Below are 16,338 nucleotides of genomic sequence, written 5' to 3'. Positions count from 1 at the left end.
GCTGCTGCTGCTTCTGCTGCTTCTGCTTCTGCTTGTGTCTGGCCCCTGTTGGAGCGTCCAGGCACAGGACTTCTGCTGCTGCTGACTAAATGGCCTCCTTAATTGGATCATTTGAGTAGCCAGCACACCTGTGCAGGTAGGGCATGACATGATAGGCAGCTGCCTTGATAGCGGGTGGGTGCTGAATGTTCCTAATTGACAAAATAAGATTAATGCTTATGAAGAAATATAAAATCTCATCCCTTCCCCAATATCGCGCCACACCCCTACCCCTTAATTCCCTGGTTGAACTTGATGGACATATGTCTTTTTTCGACCGTACTAACTATGTAACTATGTAACATAACATGGGGGGGGGGGGGGTCTCCTGGCTGTTCACACAGGTGTGTCATTGCTGTACATTGACCATGCATTGCTTCTGTGGTATTGCAAAGGCAAAGACAAATGCTTCCAGCCATCCATTGCACTAATGGATTGGTCATCAGCTGGCTGTCTATGTCCCGCATCAATATAGACCAAAGTACAGAGGGTTAGGCTATGCTATTGTGCACCTACCTGATGCATCAGAAGGTGCGAGGCCCTTGCTAAATTCTGTGCACAGACTTTGAGATCTATACTTTAGACTGTATCTAAACCTGCTCCAACATGGACTGACATTCTGGCCTACTTTCAGCCGATGCGACTTGTCTGTCGCTGAACAGTCGCTTTTTATGTATTCAGCACCTATGTATAATGTTGTAAAAATGCTCTAGAAGCTAAAGTCGCAGAAATGTCACACATATTTGGCCTGCAACTTTCTGTGCGACAAATTCAGACAGGAAAAATCAGTATAAATCCTTAGAAAATTATCCCCCAGTGTCTCCATCTGCTGGCGGTATTGAATAAGCATTGCTGCACTGATGGGGTATGCATTAGACGAAAAAAAAGAAGAAAAAGAAGAAAAATACGCCCAGAAAAGAGGCGAAAAGGAGAAAAACGTAAAAAAACTTGAAAAAAAAGTAAGAGGAAGAGAAGGGAAAAAAAGGTGGAAATGGGTTTAAAAGTGATTTCGGCGGAGAAATATATATATATATATATATATATATATATATATATATATATATACGCGCACACACACACATATATATAAACGTATTCTCCGTTGAGATATTGCAGCCGCTGCTGTGTCCAGGCCCAGGAGCCTTAGCACTGTGCTGTGATGTCACTCAATACCACTGACATCACTAGGTGTAAACAACATCTCTCCTTTGCTGTGTATGTGACTATGGAGCTGTTTGGTGATGTCGTCTATTATGGCCTTCATAGAAGCAACAGGAGATTGTTGCATCCATCTAGAACCCTCAGAACTACAGTGCTATGATGTCACTCACTTCCACAGGCCTTGCAGAGTGTAAACAACAACAACCCAGCTTTGTTGTGTATGTAACCATAGGGATTTGTGATGTCACCTAGAACCTTCACAGCAGCGACAGCTTTATGAGGAGCATCAGCACTGCTCTGCCTGAGCAGAACCATCACCGCCATAGGTTGTCAAATAACCCGGATTTAACCCACACAGGTAAGTCCAATGGGGTGCAGGCATGTCCTCTATGCTTACAGCTTCCCGTGGGTGTTGGTTTGATACCGTTTGGGGACAGCCAAGGAGGCATCTGCAGGCAACAAAGGTAGGTGTGTGCTTGTGTGTGTGTTTCCTATGCAGATCCTAAGCCCAGTGTCACATGCAAGTAGGAGGAGTAAGAAGGGTTCCTGGCAAATCCGGGTTATGGATTGCATTTAAAAAGGCCCCGTGGGAGTGCAATGGGCCCCTGTCTTGCTGCTTAGCAATAATGGTATGGGTTTAGGTTCTGCTGTGTGTACTGGTGGTTGACTGCCCCCCAGCCCAGAGTGTGCATGGAAAATTGTCTGGCAGCCTCCCTGACAGCAAGCAGTGATAGTGCCCATGAAGGGGACCTTGTTGGGCCCGCCCCTTTCACGGTTATCGCTTCTCGGCCTTTTGGCTAAGATCAAGTGTAGTATCTGTTCTTATCAGTTTAATATCTGATACGTCCCCTATCTGGGGACCATATATTAAATGGATTTTTGAGAACGGGGGCCGATTTCGAAGCTTGCTTCCGTCGCCCTATGCATTGACCCGATATGGCAGTATCTTCGGGTACAGTGCACCACCCCCTTACAGGGTTAAAAAGAAAGATTCCTACTTTCATTGCTACCTGCTTGCTGGCTAGCCAGCTAGCCAGCCCTGTGGGCCTTGCTGCTGCAGCCAAAAAACAAAAGGTGGTGCTGCTGCTGCTGCTTCTGCTGCTTCTGCTTCTGCTTGTGTCTGGCCCCTGTTGGAGCGTCCAGGCACAGGACTTCTGCTGCTGCTGACTAAATGGCCTCCTTAATTGGATCATTTGAGTAGCCAGCACACCTGTGCAGGTAGGGCATGACATGATAGGCAGCTGCCTTGATAGCGGGTGGGTGCTGAATGTTCCTAATTGACAAAATAAGATTAATGCTTATGAAGAAATATAAAATCTCATCCCTTCCCCAATATCGCGCCACACCCCTACCCCTTAATTCCCTGGTTGAACTTGATGGACATATGTCTTTTTTCGACCGTACTAACTATGTAACTATGTAACATAACATGGGGGGGGGGGGGGGGGGGTCTCCTGGCTGTTCACACAGGTGTGTCATTGCTGTACATTGACCATGCATTGCTTCTGTGGTATTGCAAAGGCAAAGACAAATGCTTCCAGCCATCCATTGCACTAATGGATTGGTCATCAGCTGGCTGTCTATGTCCCGCATCAATATAGACCAAAGTACAGAGGGTTAGGCTATGCTATTGTGCACCTACCTGATGCATCAGAAGGTGCGAGGCCCTTGCTAAATTCTGTGCACAGACTTTGAGATCTATACTTTAGACTGTATCTAAACCTGCTCCAACATGGACTGACATTCTGGCCTACTTTCAGCCGATGCGACTTGTCTGTCGCTGAACAGTCGCTTTTTATGTATTCAGCACCTATGTATAATGTTGTAAAAATGCTCTAGAAGCTAAAGTCGCAGAAATGTCACACATATTTGGCCTGCAACTTTCTGTGCGACAAATTCAGACTGGAAAAATCAGTATAAATCCTTAGAAAATTATCCCCCAGTGTCTCCATCTGCTGGCGGTATTGAATAAGCATTGCTGCACTGATTGGGTATGCATTAGACGAAAAAAAAGAAGAAAAAGAAGAATAATACGCCCAGAAAAGAGGCGAAAAGGAGAAAAACGTAAAAAAACGTGAAAAAAAAGTAAGAGGAAGAGAAGGGAAAAAAAGGTGGAAATGGGTTTAAAAGTGATTTCGGCGGAGAAATATATATATATATATATATATATATATATATATATACGCGCACACACACACATATATATAAACGTATTCTCCGTTGAGATATTGCAGCCGCTGCTGTGTCCAGGCCCAGGAGCCTTAGCACTGTGCTGTGATGTCACTCAATACCACTGACATCACTAGGTGTAAACAACATCTCTCCTTTGCTGTGTATGTGACTATGGAGCTGTTTGGTGATGTCGTCTATTATGGCCTTCATAGAAGCAACAGGAGATTGTTGCATCCATCTAGAACCCTCAGAACTACAGTGCTATGATGTCACTCACTTCCACAGGCCTTGCAGAGTGTAAACAACAACAACCCAGCTTTGTTGTGTATGTAACCATAGGGATTTGTGATGTCACCTAGAACCTTCACAGCAGCGACAGCTTTATGAGGAGCATCAGCACTGCTCTGCCTGAGCAGAACCATCACCGCCATAGGTTGTCAAATAACCCGGATTTAACCCACACAGGTAAGTCCAATGGGGTGCAGGCATGTCCTCTATGCTTACAGCTTCCCGTGGGTGTTGGTTTGATACCGTTTGGGGACAGCCAAGGAGGCATCTGCAGGCAACAAAGGTAGGTGTGTGCTTGTGTGTGTGTTTCCTATGCAGATCCTAAGCCCAGTGTCACATGCAAGTAGGAGGAGTAAGAAGGGTTCCTGGCAAATCCGGGTTATGGATTGCATTTAAAAAGGCCCCGTGGGAGTGCAATGGGCCCCTGTCTTGCTGCTTAGCAATAATGGTATGGGTTTAGGTTCTGCTGTGTGTACTGGTGGTTGACTGCCCCCCAGCCCAGAGTGTGCATGGAAAATTGTCTGGCAGCCTCCCTGACAGCAAGCAGTGATAGTGCCCATGAAGGGGACCTTGTTGGGCCCGCCCCTTTCACGGTTATCGCTTCTCGGCCTTTTGGCTAAGATCAAGTGTAGTATCTGTTCTTATCAGTTTAATATCTGATACGTCCCCTATCTGGGGACCATATATTAAATGGATTTTTGAGAACGGGGGCCGATTTCGAAGCTTGCTTCCGTCGCCCTATGCATTGACCCGATATGGCAGTATCTTCGGGTACAGTGCACCACCCCCTTACAGGGTTAAAAAGAAAGATTCCTACTTTCATTGCTACCTGCTTGCTGGCTAGCCAGCTAGCCAGCCCTGTGGGCCTTGCTGCTGCAGCCAAAAAACAAAAGGTGGTGCTGCTGCTGCTGCTTCTGCTGCTTCTGCTTCTGCTTGTGTCTGGCCCCTGTTGGAGCGTCCAGGCACAGGACTTCTGCTGCTGCTGACTAAATGGCCTCCTTAATTGGATCATTTGAGTAGCCAGCACACCTGTGCAGGTAGGGCATGACATGATAGGCAGCTGCCTTGATAGCGGGTGGGTGCTGAATGTTCCTAATTGACAAAATAAGATTAATGCTTATGAAGAAATATAAAATCTCATCCCTTCCCCAATATCGCGCCACACCCCTACCCCTTAATTCCCTGGTTGAACTTGATGGACATATGTCTTTTTTCGACCGTACTAACTATGTAACTATGTAACATAACATGGGGGGGGGGGGGGGGGCTCCTGGCTGTTCACACAGGTGTGTCATTGCTGTACATTGACCATGCATTGCTTCTGTGGTATTGCAAAGGCAAAGACAAATGCTTCCAGCCATCCATTGCACTAATGGATTGGTCATCAGCTGGCTGTCTATGTCCCGCATCAATATAGACCAAAGTACAGAGGGTTAGGCTATGCTATTGTGCACCTACCTGATGCATCAGAAGGTGCGAGGCCCTTGCTAAATTCTGTGCACAGACTTTGAGATCTATACTTTAGACTGTATCTAAACCTGCTCCAACATGGACTGACATTCTGGCCTACTTTCAGCCGATGCGACTTGTCTGTCGCTGAACAGTCGCTTTTTATGTATTCAGCACCTATGTATAATGTTGTAAAAATGCTCTAGAAGCTAAAGTCGCAGAAATGTCACACATATTTGGCCTGCAACTTTCTGTGCGACAAATTCAGACAGGAAAAATCAGTATAAATCCTTAGAAAATTATCCCCCAGTGTCTCCATCTGCTGGCGGTATTGAATAAGCATTGCTGCACTGATGGGGTATGCATTAGACGAAAAAAAAGAAGAAAAAGAAGAATAATACGCCCAGAAAAGAGGCGAAAAGGAGAAAAACGTAAAAAAACGTGAAAAAAAAGTAAGAGGAAGAGAAGGGAAAAAAAGGTGGAAATGGGTTTAAAAGTGATTTCGGCGGAGAAATATATATATATATATATATATATATATATATATATATATATATATACGCGCACACACACACATATATATAAACGTATTCTCCGTTGAGATATTGCAGCCGCTGCTGTGTCCAGGCCCAGGAGCCTTAGCACTGTGCTGTGATGTCACTCAATACCACTGACATCACTAGGTGTAAACAACATCTCTCCTTTGCTGTGTATGTGACTATGGAGCTGTTTGGTGATGTCGTCTATTATGGCCTTCATAGAAGCAACAGGAGATTGTTGCATCCATCTAGAACCCTCAGAACTACAGTGCTATGATGTCACTCACTTCCACAGGCCTTGCAGAGTGTAAACAACAACAACCCAGCTTTGTTGTGTATGTAACCATAGGGATTTGTGATGTCACCTAGAACCTTCACAGCAGCGACAGCTTTATGAGGAGCATCAGCACTGCTCTGCCTGAGCAGAACCATCACCGCCATAGGTTGTCAAATAACCCGGATTTAACCCACACAGGTAAGTCCAATGGGGTGCAGGCATGTCCTCTATGCTTACAGCTTCCCGTGGGTGTTGGTTTGATACCGTTTGGGGACAGCCAAGGAGGCATCTGCAGGCAACAAAGGTAGGTGTGTGCTTGTGTGTGTGTTTCCTATGCAGATCCTAAGCCCAGTGTCACATGCAAGTAGGAGGAGTAAGAAGGGTTCCTGGCAAATCCGGGTTATGGATTGCATTTAAAAAGGCCCCGTGGGAGTGCAATGGGCCCCTGTCTTGCTGCTTAGCAATAATGGTATGGGTTTAGGTTCTGCTGTGTGTACTGGTGGTTGACTGCCCCCCAGCCCAGAGTGTGCATGGAAAATTGTCTGGCAGCCTCCCTGACAGCAAGCAGTGATAGTGCCCATGAAGGGGACCTTGTTGGGCCCGCCCCTTTCACGGTTATCGCTTCTCGGCCTTTTGGCTAAGATCAAGTGTAGTATCTGTTCTTATCAGTTTAATATCTGATACGTCCCCTATCTGGGGACCATATATTAAATGGATTTTTGAGAACGGGGGCCGATTTCGAAGCTTGCTTCCGTCGCCCTATGCATTGACCCGATATGGCAGTATCTTCGGGTACAGTGCACCACCCCCTTACAGGGTTAAAAAGAAAGATTCCTACTTTCATTGCTACCTGCTTGCTGGCTAGCCAGCTAGCCAGCCCTGTGGGCCTTGCTGCTGCAGCCAAAAAACAAAAGGTGGTGCTGCTGCTGCTGCTTCTGCTGCTTCTGCTTCTGCTTGTGTCTGGCCCCTGTTGGAGCGTCCAGGCACAGGACTTCTGCTGCTGCTGACTAAATGGCCTCCTTAATTGGATCATTTGAGTAGCCAGCACACCTGTGCAGGTAGGGCATGACATGATAGGCAGCTGCCTTGATAGCGGGTGGGTGCTGAATGTTCCTAATTGACAAAATAAGATTAATGCTTATGAAGAAATATAAAATCTCATCCCTTCCCCAATATCGCGCCACACCCCTACCCCTTAATTCCCTGGTTGAACTTGATGGACATATGTCTTTTTTCGACCGTACTAACTATGTAACTATGTAACATAACATGGGGGGGGGGTCTCCTGGCTGTTCACACAGGTGTGTCATTGCTGTACATTGACCATGCATTGCTTCTGTGGTATTGCAAAGGCAAAGACAAATGCTTCCAGCCATCCATTGCACTAATGGATTGGTCATCAGCTGGCTGTCTATGTCCAGCATCAATATAGACCAAAGTACAGAGGGTTAGGCTATGCTATTGTGCACCTACCTGATGCATCAGAAGGTGCGAGGCCCTTGCTAAATTCTGTGCACAGACTTTGAGATCTATACTTTAGACTGTATCTAAACCTGCTCCAACATGGACTGACATTCTGGCCTACTTTCAGCCGATGCGACTTGTCTGTCGCTGAACAGTCGCTTTTTATGTATTCAGCACCTATGTATAATGTTGTAAAAATGCTCTAGAAGCTAAAGTCGCAGAAATGTCACACATATTTGGCCTGCAACTTTCTGTGCGACAAATTCAGACAGGAAAAATCAGTATAAATCCTTAGAAAATTATCCCCCAGTGTCTCCATCTGCTGGCGGTATTGAATAAGCATTGCTGCACTGATGGGGTATGCATTAGACGAAAAAAAAGAAGAAAAAGAAGAATAATACGCCCAGAAAAGAGGCGAAAAGGAGAAAAACGTAAAAAAACGTGAAAAAAAAGTAAGAGGAAGAGAAGGGAAAAAAAGGTGGAAATGGGTTTAAAAGTGATTTCGGCGGAGAAATATATATATATATATATATATATATATATATATATATATATACGCGCACACACACACATATATATAAACGTATTCTCCGTTGAGATATTGCAGCCGCTGCTGTGTCCAGGCCCAGGAGCCTTAGCACTGTGCTGTGATGTCACTCAATACCACTGACATCACTAGGTGTAAACAACATCTCTCCTTTGCTGTGTATGTGACTATGGAGCTGTTTGGTGATGTCGTCTATTATGGCCTTCATAGAAGCAACAGGAGATTGTTGCATCCATCTAGAACCCTCAGAACTACAGTGCTATGATGTCACTCACTTCCACAGGCCTTGCAGAGTGTAAACAACAACAACCCAGCTTTGTTGTGTATGTAACCATAGGGATTTGTGATGTCACCTAGAACCTTCACAGCAGCGACAGCTTTATGAGGAGCATCAGCACTGCTCTGCCTGAGCAGAACCATCACCGCCATAGGTTGTCAAATAACCCGGATTTAACCCACACAGGTAAGTCCAATGGGGTGCAGGCATGTCCTCTATGCTTACAGCTTCCCGTGGGTGTTGGTTTGATACCGTTTGGGGACAGCCAAGGAGGCATCTGCAGGCAACAAAGGTAGGTGTGTGCTTGTGTGTGTGTTTCCTATGCAGATCCTAAGCCCAGTGTCACATGCAAGTAGGAGGAGTAAGAAGGGTTCCTGGCAAATCCGGGTTATGGATTGCATTTAAAAAGGCCCCGTGGGAGTGCAATGGGCCCCTGTCTTGCTGCTTAGCAATAATGGTATGGGTTTAGGTTCTGCTGTGTGTACTGGTGGTTGACTGCCCCCCAGCCCAGAGTGTGCATGGAAAATTGTCTGGCAGCCTCCCTGACAGCAAGCAGTGATAGTGCCCATGAAGGGGACCTTGTTGGGCCCGCCCCTTTCACGGTTATCGCTTCTCGGCCTTTTGGCTAAGATCAAGTGTAGTATCTGTTCTTATCAGTTTAATATCTGATACGTCCCCTATCTGGGGACCATATATTAAATGGATTTTTGAGAACGGGGGCCGATTTCGAAGCTTGCTTCCGTCGCCCTATGCATTGACCCGATATGGCAGTATCTTCGGGTACAGTGCACCACCCCCTTACAGGGTTAAAAAGAAAGATTCCTACTTTCATTGCTACCTGCTTGCTGGCTAGCCAGCTAGCCAGCCCTGTGGGCCTTGCTGCTGCAGCCAAAAAACAAAAGGTGGTGCTGCTGCTGCTGCTTCTGCTGCTTCTGCTTCTGCTTGTGTCTGGCCCCTGTTGGAGCGTCCAGGCACAGGACTTCTGCTGCTGCTGACTAAATGGCCTCCTTAATTGGATCATTTGAGTAGCCAGCACACCTGTGCAGGTAGGGCATGACATGATAGGCAGCTGCCTTGATAGCGGGTGGGTGCTGAATGTTCCTAATTGACAAAATAAGATTAATGCTTATGAAGAAATATAAAATCTCATCCCTTCCCCAATATCGCGCCACACCCCTACCCCTTAATTCCCTGGTTGAACTTGATGGACATATGTCTTTTTTCGACCGTACTAACTATGTAACTATGTAACATAACATGGGGGGGGGGGGGGGGGTCTCCTGGCTGTTCACACAGGTGTGTCATTGCTGTACATTGACCATGCATTGCTTCTGTGGTATTGCAAAGGCAAAGACAAATGCTTCCAGCCATCCATTGCACTAATGGATTGGTCATCAGCTGGCTGTCTATGTCCCACATCAATATAGACCAAAGTACAGAGGGTTAGGCTATGCTATTGTGCACCTACCTGATGCATCAGAAGGTGCGAGGCCCTTGCTAAATTCTGTGCACAGACTTTGAGATCTATACTTTAGACTGTATCTAAACCTGCTCCAACATGGACTGACATTCTGGCCTACTTTCAGCCGATGCGACTTGTCTGTCGCTGAACAGTCGCTTTTTATGTATTCAGCACCTATGTATAATGTTGTAAAAATGCTCTAGAAGCTAAAGTCGCAGAAATGTCACACATATTTGGCCTGCAACTTTCTGTGCGACAAATTCAGACAGGAAAAATCAGTATAAATCCTTAGAAAATTATCCCCCAGTGTCTCCATCTGCTGGCGGTATTGAATAAGCATTGCTGCACTGATGGGGTATGCATTAGACGAAAAAAAAGAAGAAAAAGAAGAATAATACGCCCAGAAAAGAGGCGAAAAGGAGAAAAACGTAAAAAAACGTGAAAAAAAAGTAAGAGGAAGAGAAGGGAAAAAAAGGTGGAAATGGGTTTAAAAGTGATTTCGGCGGAGAAATATATATATATATATATATATATATATATATATATATGTATATATATATATATATACGCGCACACACACACATATATATAAACGTATTCTCCGTTGAGATATTGCAGCCGCTGCTGTGTCCAGGCCCAGGAGCCTTAGCACTGTGCTGTGATGTCACTCAATACCACTGACATCACTAGGTGTAAACAACATCTCTCCTTTGCTGTGTATGTGACTATGGAGCTGTTTGGTGATGTCGTCTATTATGGCCTTCATAGAAGCAACAGGAGATTGTTGCATCCATCTAGAACCCTCAGAACTACAGTGCTATGATGTCACTCACTTCCACAGGCCTTGCAGAGTGTAAACAACAACAACCCAGCTTTGTTGTGTATGTAACCATAGGGATTTGTGATGTCACCTAGAACCTTCACAGCAGCGACAGCTTTATGAGGAGCATCAGCACTGCTCTGCCTGAGCAGAACCATCACCGCCATAGGTTGTCAAATAACCCGGATTTAACCCACACAGGTAAGTCCAATGGGGTGCAGGCATGTCCTCTATGCTTACAGCTTCCCGTGGGTGTTGGTTTGATACCGTTTGGGGACAGCCAAGGAGGCATCTGCAGGCAACAAAGGTAGGTGTGTGCTTGTGTGTGTGTTTCCTATGCAGATCCTAAGCCCAGTGTCACATGCAAGTAGGAGGAGTAAGAAGGGTTCCTGGCAAATCCGGGTTATGGATTGCATTTAAAAAGGCCCCGTGGGAGTGCAATGGGCCCCTGTCTTGCTGCTTAGCAATAATGGTATGGGTTTAGGTTCTGCTGTGTGTACTGGTGGTTGACTGCCCCCCAGCCCAGAGTGTGCATGGAAAATTGTCTGGCAGCCTCCCTGACAGCAAGCAGTGATAGTGCCCATGAAGGGGACCTTGTTGGGCCCGCCCCTTTCACGGTTATCGCTTCTCGGCCTTTTGGCTAAGATCAAGTGTAGTATCTGTTCTTATCAGTTTAATATCTGATACGTCCCCTATCTGGGGACCATATATTAAATGGATTTTTGAGAACGGGGGCCGATTTCGAAGCTTGCTTCCGTCGCCCTATGCATTGACCCGATATGGCAGTATCTTCGGGTACAGTGCACCACCCCCTTACAGGGTTAAAAAGAAAGATTCCTACTTTCATTGCTACCTGCTTGCTGGCTAGCCAGCTAGCCAGCCCTGTGGGCCTTGCTGCTGCAGCCAAAAAACAAAAGGTGGTGCTGCTGCTGCTGCTTCTGCTGCTTCTGCTTCTGCTTGTGTCTGGCCCCTGTTGGAGCGTCCAGGCACAGGACTTCTGCTGCTGCTGACTAAATGGCCTCCTTAATTGGATCATTTGAGTAGCCAGCACACCTGTGCAGGTAGGGCATGACATGATAGGCAGCTGCCTTGATAGCGGGTGGGTGCTGAATGTTCCTAATTGACAAAATAAGATTAATGCTTATGAAGAAATATAAAATCTCATCCCTTCCCCAATATCGCGCCACACCCCTACCCCTTAATTCCCTGGTTGAACTTGATGGACATATGTCTTTTTTCGACCGTACTAACTATGTAACTATGTAACATAACATGGGGGGGTCTCCTGGCTGTTCACACAGGTGTGTCATTGCTGTACATTGACCATGCATTGCTTCTGTGGTATTGCAAAGGCAAAGACAAATGCTTCCAGCCATCCATTGCACTAATGGATTGGTCATCAGCTGGCTGTCTATGTCCAGCATCAATATAGACCAAAGTACAGAGGGTTAGGCTATGCTATTGTGCACCTACCTGATGCATCAGAAGGTGCGAGGCCCTTGCTAAATTCTGTGCACAGACTTTGAGATCTATACTTTAGACTGTATCTAAACCTGCTCCAACATGGACTGACATTCTGGCCTACTTTCAGCCGATGCGACTTGTCTGTCGCTGAACAGTCGCTTTTTATGTATTCAGCACCTATGTATAATGTTGTAAAAATGCTCTAGAAGCTAAAGTCGCAGAAATGTCACACATATTTGGCCTGCAACTTTCTGTGCGACAAATTCAGACAGGAAAAATCAGTATAAATCCTTAGAAAATTATCCCCCAGTGTCTCCATCTGCTGGCGGTATTGAATAAGCATTGCTGCACTGATGGGGTATGCATTAGACGAAAAAAAAGAAGAAAAAGAAGAATAATACGCCCAGAAAAGAGGCGAAAAGGAGAAAAACGTAAAAAAACGTGAAAAAAAAGTAAGAGGAAGAGAAGGGAAAAAAAGGTGGAAATGGGTTTAAAAGTGATTTCGGCGGAGAAATATATATATATATATATATATATATATATATATGTATATATATATATATATACGCGCACACACACACATATATATAAACGTATTCTCCGTTGAGATATTGCAGCCGCTGCTGTGTCCAGGCCCAGGAGCCTTAGCACTGTGCTGTGATGTCACTCAATACCACTGACATCACTAGGTGTAAACAACATCTCTCCTTTGCTGTGTATGTGACTATGGAGCTGTTTGGTGATGTCGTCTATTATGGCCTTCATAGAAGCAACAGGAGATTGTTGCATCCATCTAGAACCCTCAGAACTACAGTGCTATGATGTCACTCACTTCCACAGGCCTTGCAGAGTGTAAACAACAACAACCCAGCTTTGTTGTGTATGTAACCATAGGGATTTGTGATGTCACCTAGAACCTTCACAGCAGCGACAGCTTTATGAGGAGCATCAGCACTGCTCTGCCTGAGCAGAACCATCACCGCCATAGGTTGTCAAATAACCCGGATTTAACCCACACAGGTAAGTCCAATGGGGTGCAGGCATGTCCTCTATGCTTACAGCTTCCCGTGGGTGTTGGTTTGATACCGTTTGGGGACAGCCAAGGAGGCATCTGCAGGCAACAAAGGTAGGTGTGTGCTTGTGTGTGTGTTTCCTATGCAGATCCTAAGCCCAGTGTCACATGCAAGTAGGAGGAGTAAGAAGGGTTCCTGGCAAATCCGGGTTATGGATTGCATTTAAAAAGGCCCCGTGGGAGTGCAATGGGCCCCTGTCTTGCTGCTTAGCAATAATGGTATGGGTTTAGGTTCTGCTGTGTGTACTGGTGGTTGACTGCCCCCCAGCCCAGAGTGTGCATGGAAAATTGTCTGGCAGCCTCCCTGACAGCAAGCAGTGATAGTGCCCATGAAGGGGACCTTGTTGGGCCCGCCCCTTTCACGGTTATCGCTTCTCGGCCTTTTGGCTAAGATCAAGTGTAGTATCTGTTCTTATCAGTTTAATATCTGATACGTCCCCTATCTGGGGACCATATATTAAATGGATTTTTGAGAACGGGGGCCGATTTCGAAGCTTGCTTCCGTCGCCCTATGCATTGACCCGATATGGCAGTATCTTCGGGTACAGTGCACCACCCCCTTACAGGGTTAAAAAGAAAGATTCCTACTTTCATTGCTACCTGCTTGCTGGCTAGCCAGCTAGCCAGCCCTGTGGGCCTTGCTGCTGCAGCCAAAAAACAAAAGGTGGTGCTGCTGCTGCTGCTTCTGCTGCTTCTGCTTCTGCTTGTGTCTGGCCCCTGTTGGAGCGTCCAGGCACAGGACTTCTGCTGCTGCTGACTAAATGGCCTCCTTAATTGGATCATTTGAGTAGCCAGCACACCTGTGCAGGTAGGGCATGACATGATAGGCAGCTGCCTTGATAGCGGGTGGGTGCTGAATGTTCCTAATTGACAAAATAAGATTAATGCTTATGAAGAAATATAAAATCTCATCCCTTCCCCAATATCGCGCCACACCCCTACCCCTTAATTCCCTGGTTGAACTTGATGGACATATGTCTTTTTTCGACCGTACTAACTATGTAACTATGTAACATAACATGGGGGGGGGGGGGGGGGGTCTCCTGGCTGTTCACACAGGTGTGTCATTGCTGTACATTGACCATGCATTGCTTCTGTGGTATTGCAAAGGCAAAGACAAATGCTTCCAGCCATCCATTGCACTAATGGATTGGTCATCAGCTGGCTGTCTATGTCCCACATCAATATAGACCAAAGTACAGAGGGTTAGGCTATGCTATTGTGCACCTACCTGATGCATCAGAAGGTGCGAGGCCCTTGCTAAATTCTGTGCACAGACTTTGAGATCTATACTTTAGACTGTATCTAAACCTGCTCCAACATGGACTGACATTCTGGCCTACTTTCAGCCGATGCGACTTGTCTGTCGCTGAACAGTCGCTTTTTATGTATTCAGCACCTATGTATAATGTTGTAAAAATGCTCTAGAAGCTAAAGTCGCAGAAATGTCACACATATTTGGCCTGCAACTTTCTGTGCGACAAATTCAGACAGGAAAAATCAGTATAAATCCTTAGAAAATTATCCCCCAGTGTCTCCATCTGCTGGCGGTATTGAATAAGCATTGCTGCACTGATGGGGTATGCATTAGACGAAAAAAAAGAAGAAAAAGAAGAATAATACGCCCAGAAAAGAGGCGAAAAGGAGAAAAACGTAAAAAAACGTGAAAAAAAAGTAAGAGGAAGAGAAGGGAAAAAAAGGTGGAAATGGGTTTAAAAGTGATTTCGGCGGAGAAATATATATATATATATATATATATATATATATATGTATATATATATATATATACGCGCACACACACACATATATATAAACGTATTCTCCGTTGAGATATTGCAGCCGCTGCTGTGTCCAGGCCCAGGAGCCTTAGCACTGTGCTGTGATGTCACTCAATACCACTGACATCACTAGGTGTAAACAACATCTCTCCTTTGCTGTGTATGTGACTATGGAGCTGTTTGGTGATGTCGTCTATTATGGCCTTCATAGAAGCAACAGGAGATTGTTGCATCCATCTAGAACCCTCAGAACTACAGTGCTATGATGTCACTCACTTCCACAGGCCTTGCAGAGTGTAAACAACAACAACCCAGCTTTGTTGTGTATGTAACCATAGGGATTTGTGATGTCACCTAGAACCTTCACAGCAGCGACAGCTTTATGAGGAGCATCAGCACTGCTCTGCCTGAGCAGAACCATCACCGCCATAGGTTGTCAAATAACCCGGATTTAACCCACACAGGTAAGTCCAATGGGGTGCAGGCATGTCCTCTATGCTTACAGCTTCCCGTGGGTGTTGGTTTGATACCGTTTGGGGACAGCCAAGGAGGCATCTGCAGGCAACAAAGGTAGGTGTGTGCTTGTGTGTGTGTTTCCTATGCAGATCCTAAGCCCAGTGTCACATGCAAGTAGGAGGAGTAAGAAGGGTTCCTGGCAAATCCGGGTTATGGATTGCATTTAAAAAGGCCCCGTGGGAGTGCAATGGGCCCCTGTCTTGCTGCTTAGCAATAATGGTATGGGTTTAGGTTCTGCTGTGTGTACTGGTGGTTGACTGCCCCCCAGCCCAGAGTGTGCATGGAAAATTGTCTGGCAGCCTCCCTGACAGCAAGCAGTGATAGTGCCCATGAAGGGGACCTTGTTGGGCCCGCCCCTTTCACGGTTATCGCTTCTCGGCCTTTTGGCTAAGATCAAGTGTAGTATCTGTTCTTATCAGTTTAATATCTGATACGTCCCCTATCTGGGGACCATATATTAAATGGATTTTTGAGAACGGGGGCCGATTTCGAAGCTTGCTTCCGTCGCCCTATGCATTGACCCGATATGGCAGTATCTTCGGGTACAGTGCACCACCCCCTTACAGGGTTAAAAAGAAAGATTCCTACTTTCATTGCTACCTGCTTGCTGGCTAGCCAGCTAGCCAGCCCTGTGGGCCTTGCTGCTGCAGCCAAAAAACAAAAGGTGGTGCTGCTGCTGCTGCTTCTGCTGCTTCTGCTTCTGCTTGTGTCTGGCCCCTGTTGGAGCGTCCAGGCACAGGACTTCTGCTGCTGCTGACTAAATGGCCTCCTTAATTGGATCATTTGAGTAGCCAGCACACCTGTGCAGGTAGGGCATGACATGATAGGCAGCTGCCTTGATAGCGGGTGGGTGCTGAATGTTCCTAATTGACAAAATAAGATTAATGCTTATGAAGAAATATAAAATCTCATCCCTTCCCCAATATCGCGCCACACCCCTACCCCTTAATTCCCTGGTTGAACTTGATGGACATATGTCTTTTTTCGACCGTACTAACTATGTAACTATGTAA

General features: G+C 46.0%; 7 non-coding genes across 7 annotated transcripts; all 7 read left to right on the top strand.

The window, feature by feature from the left end:
* Window positions 1–1,977: 1,977 nt before the first annotated feature.
* LOC130310744 (U2 spliceosomal RNA) lies at window positions 1,978–2,168 on the top strand. Its single transcript, XR_008859226.1, has one exon. It is a non-coding gene; the product is annotated as a U2 spliceosomal RNA (small nuclear RNA).
* Window positions 2,169–4,256: 2,088 nt separating this feature from the next.
* Window positions 4,257–4,447, top strand: LOC130310743 (U2 spliceosomal RNA). Its single transcript, XR_008859225.1, has one exon. It is a non-coding gene; the product is annotated as a U2 spliceosomal RNA (small nuclear RNA).
* Window positions 4,448–6,542: 2,095 nt separating this feature from the next.
* On the top strand, window positions 6,543–6,733 carry LOC130310742 (U2 spliceosomal RNA). The gene has a single exon (XR_008859224.1). It is a non-coding gene; the product is annotated as a U2 spliceosomal RNA (small nuclear RNA).
* A 2,085-nt stretch (window positions 6,734–8,818) lies between these two features.
* LOC130310741 (U2 spliceosomal RNA) lies at window positions 8,819–9,009 on the top strand. The gene has a single exon (XR_008859223.1). It is a non-coding gene; the product is annotated as a U2 spliceosomal RNA (small nuclear RNA).
* A 2,106-nt stretch (window positions 9,010–11,115) lies between these two features.
* On the top strand, window positions 11,116–11,306 carry LOC130310776 (U2 spliceosomal RNA). Its single transcript, XR_008859258.1, has one exon. It is a non-coding gene; the product is annotated as a U2 spliceosomal RNA (small nuclear RNA).
* A 2,092-nt stretch (window positions 11,307–13,398) lies between these two features.
* LOC130310774 (U2 spliceosomal RNA) lies at window positions 13,399–13,589 on the top strand. The gene has a single exon (XR_008859256.1). It is a non-coding gene; the product is annotated as a U2 spliceosomal RNA (small nuclear RNA).
* A 2,103-nt stretch (window positions 13,590–15,692) lies between these two features.
* Window positions 15,693–15,883, top strand: LOC130310762 (U2 spliceosomal RNA). Its single transcript, XR_008859244.1, has one exon. It is a non-coding gene; the product is annotated as a U2 spliceosomal RNA (small nuclear RNA).
* The last annotated feature ends 455 nt before the right edge of the window (window positions 15,884–16,338 follow it).

The sequence above is a fragment of the Hyla sarda genome, unplaced genomic scaffold (assembly GCF_029499605.1).
Source record: "Hyla sarda isolate aHylSar1 unplaced genomic scaffold, aHylSar1.hap1 scaffold_1596, whole genome shotgun sequence".
NCBI lineage: Eukaryota > Metazoa > Chordata > Amphibia > Anura > Hylidae > Hyla > Hyla sarda.
Note: the sequence above shows the minus strand (reverse complement) of the source record. Positions and strands in the feature narration are given on the sequence as shown.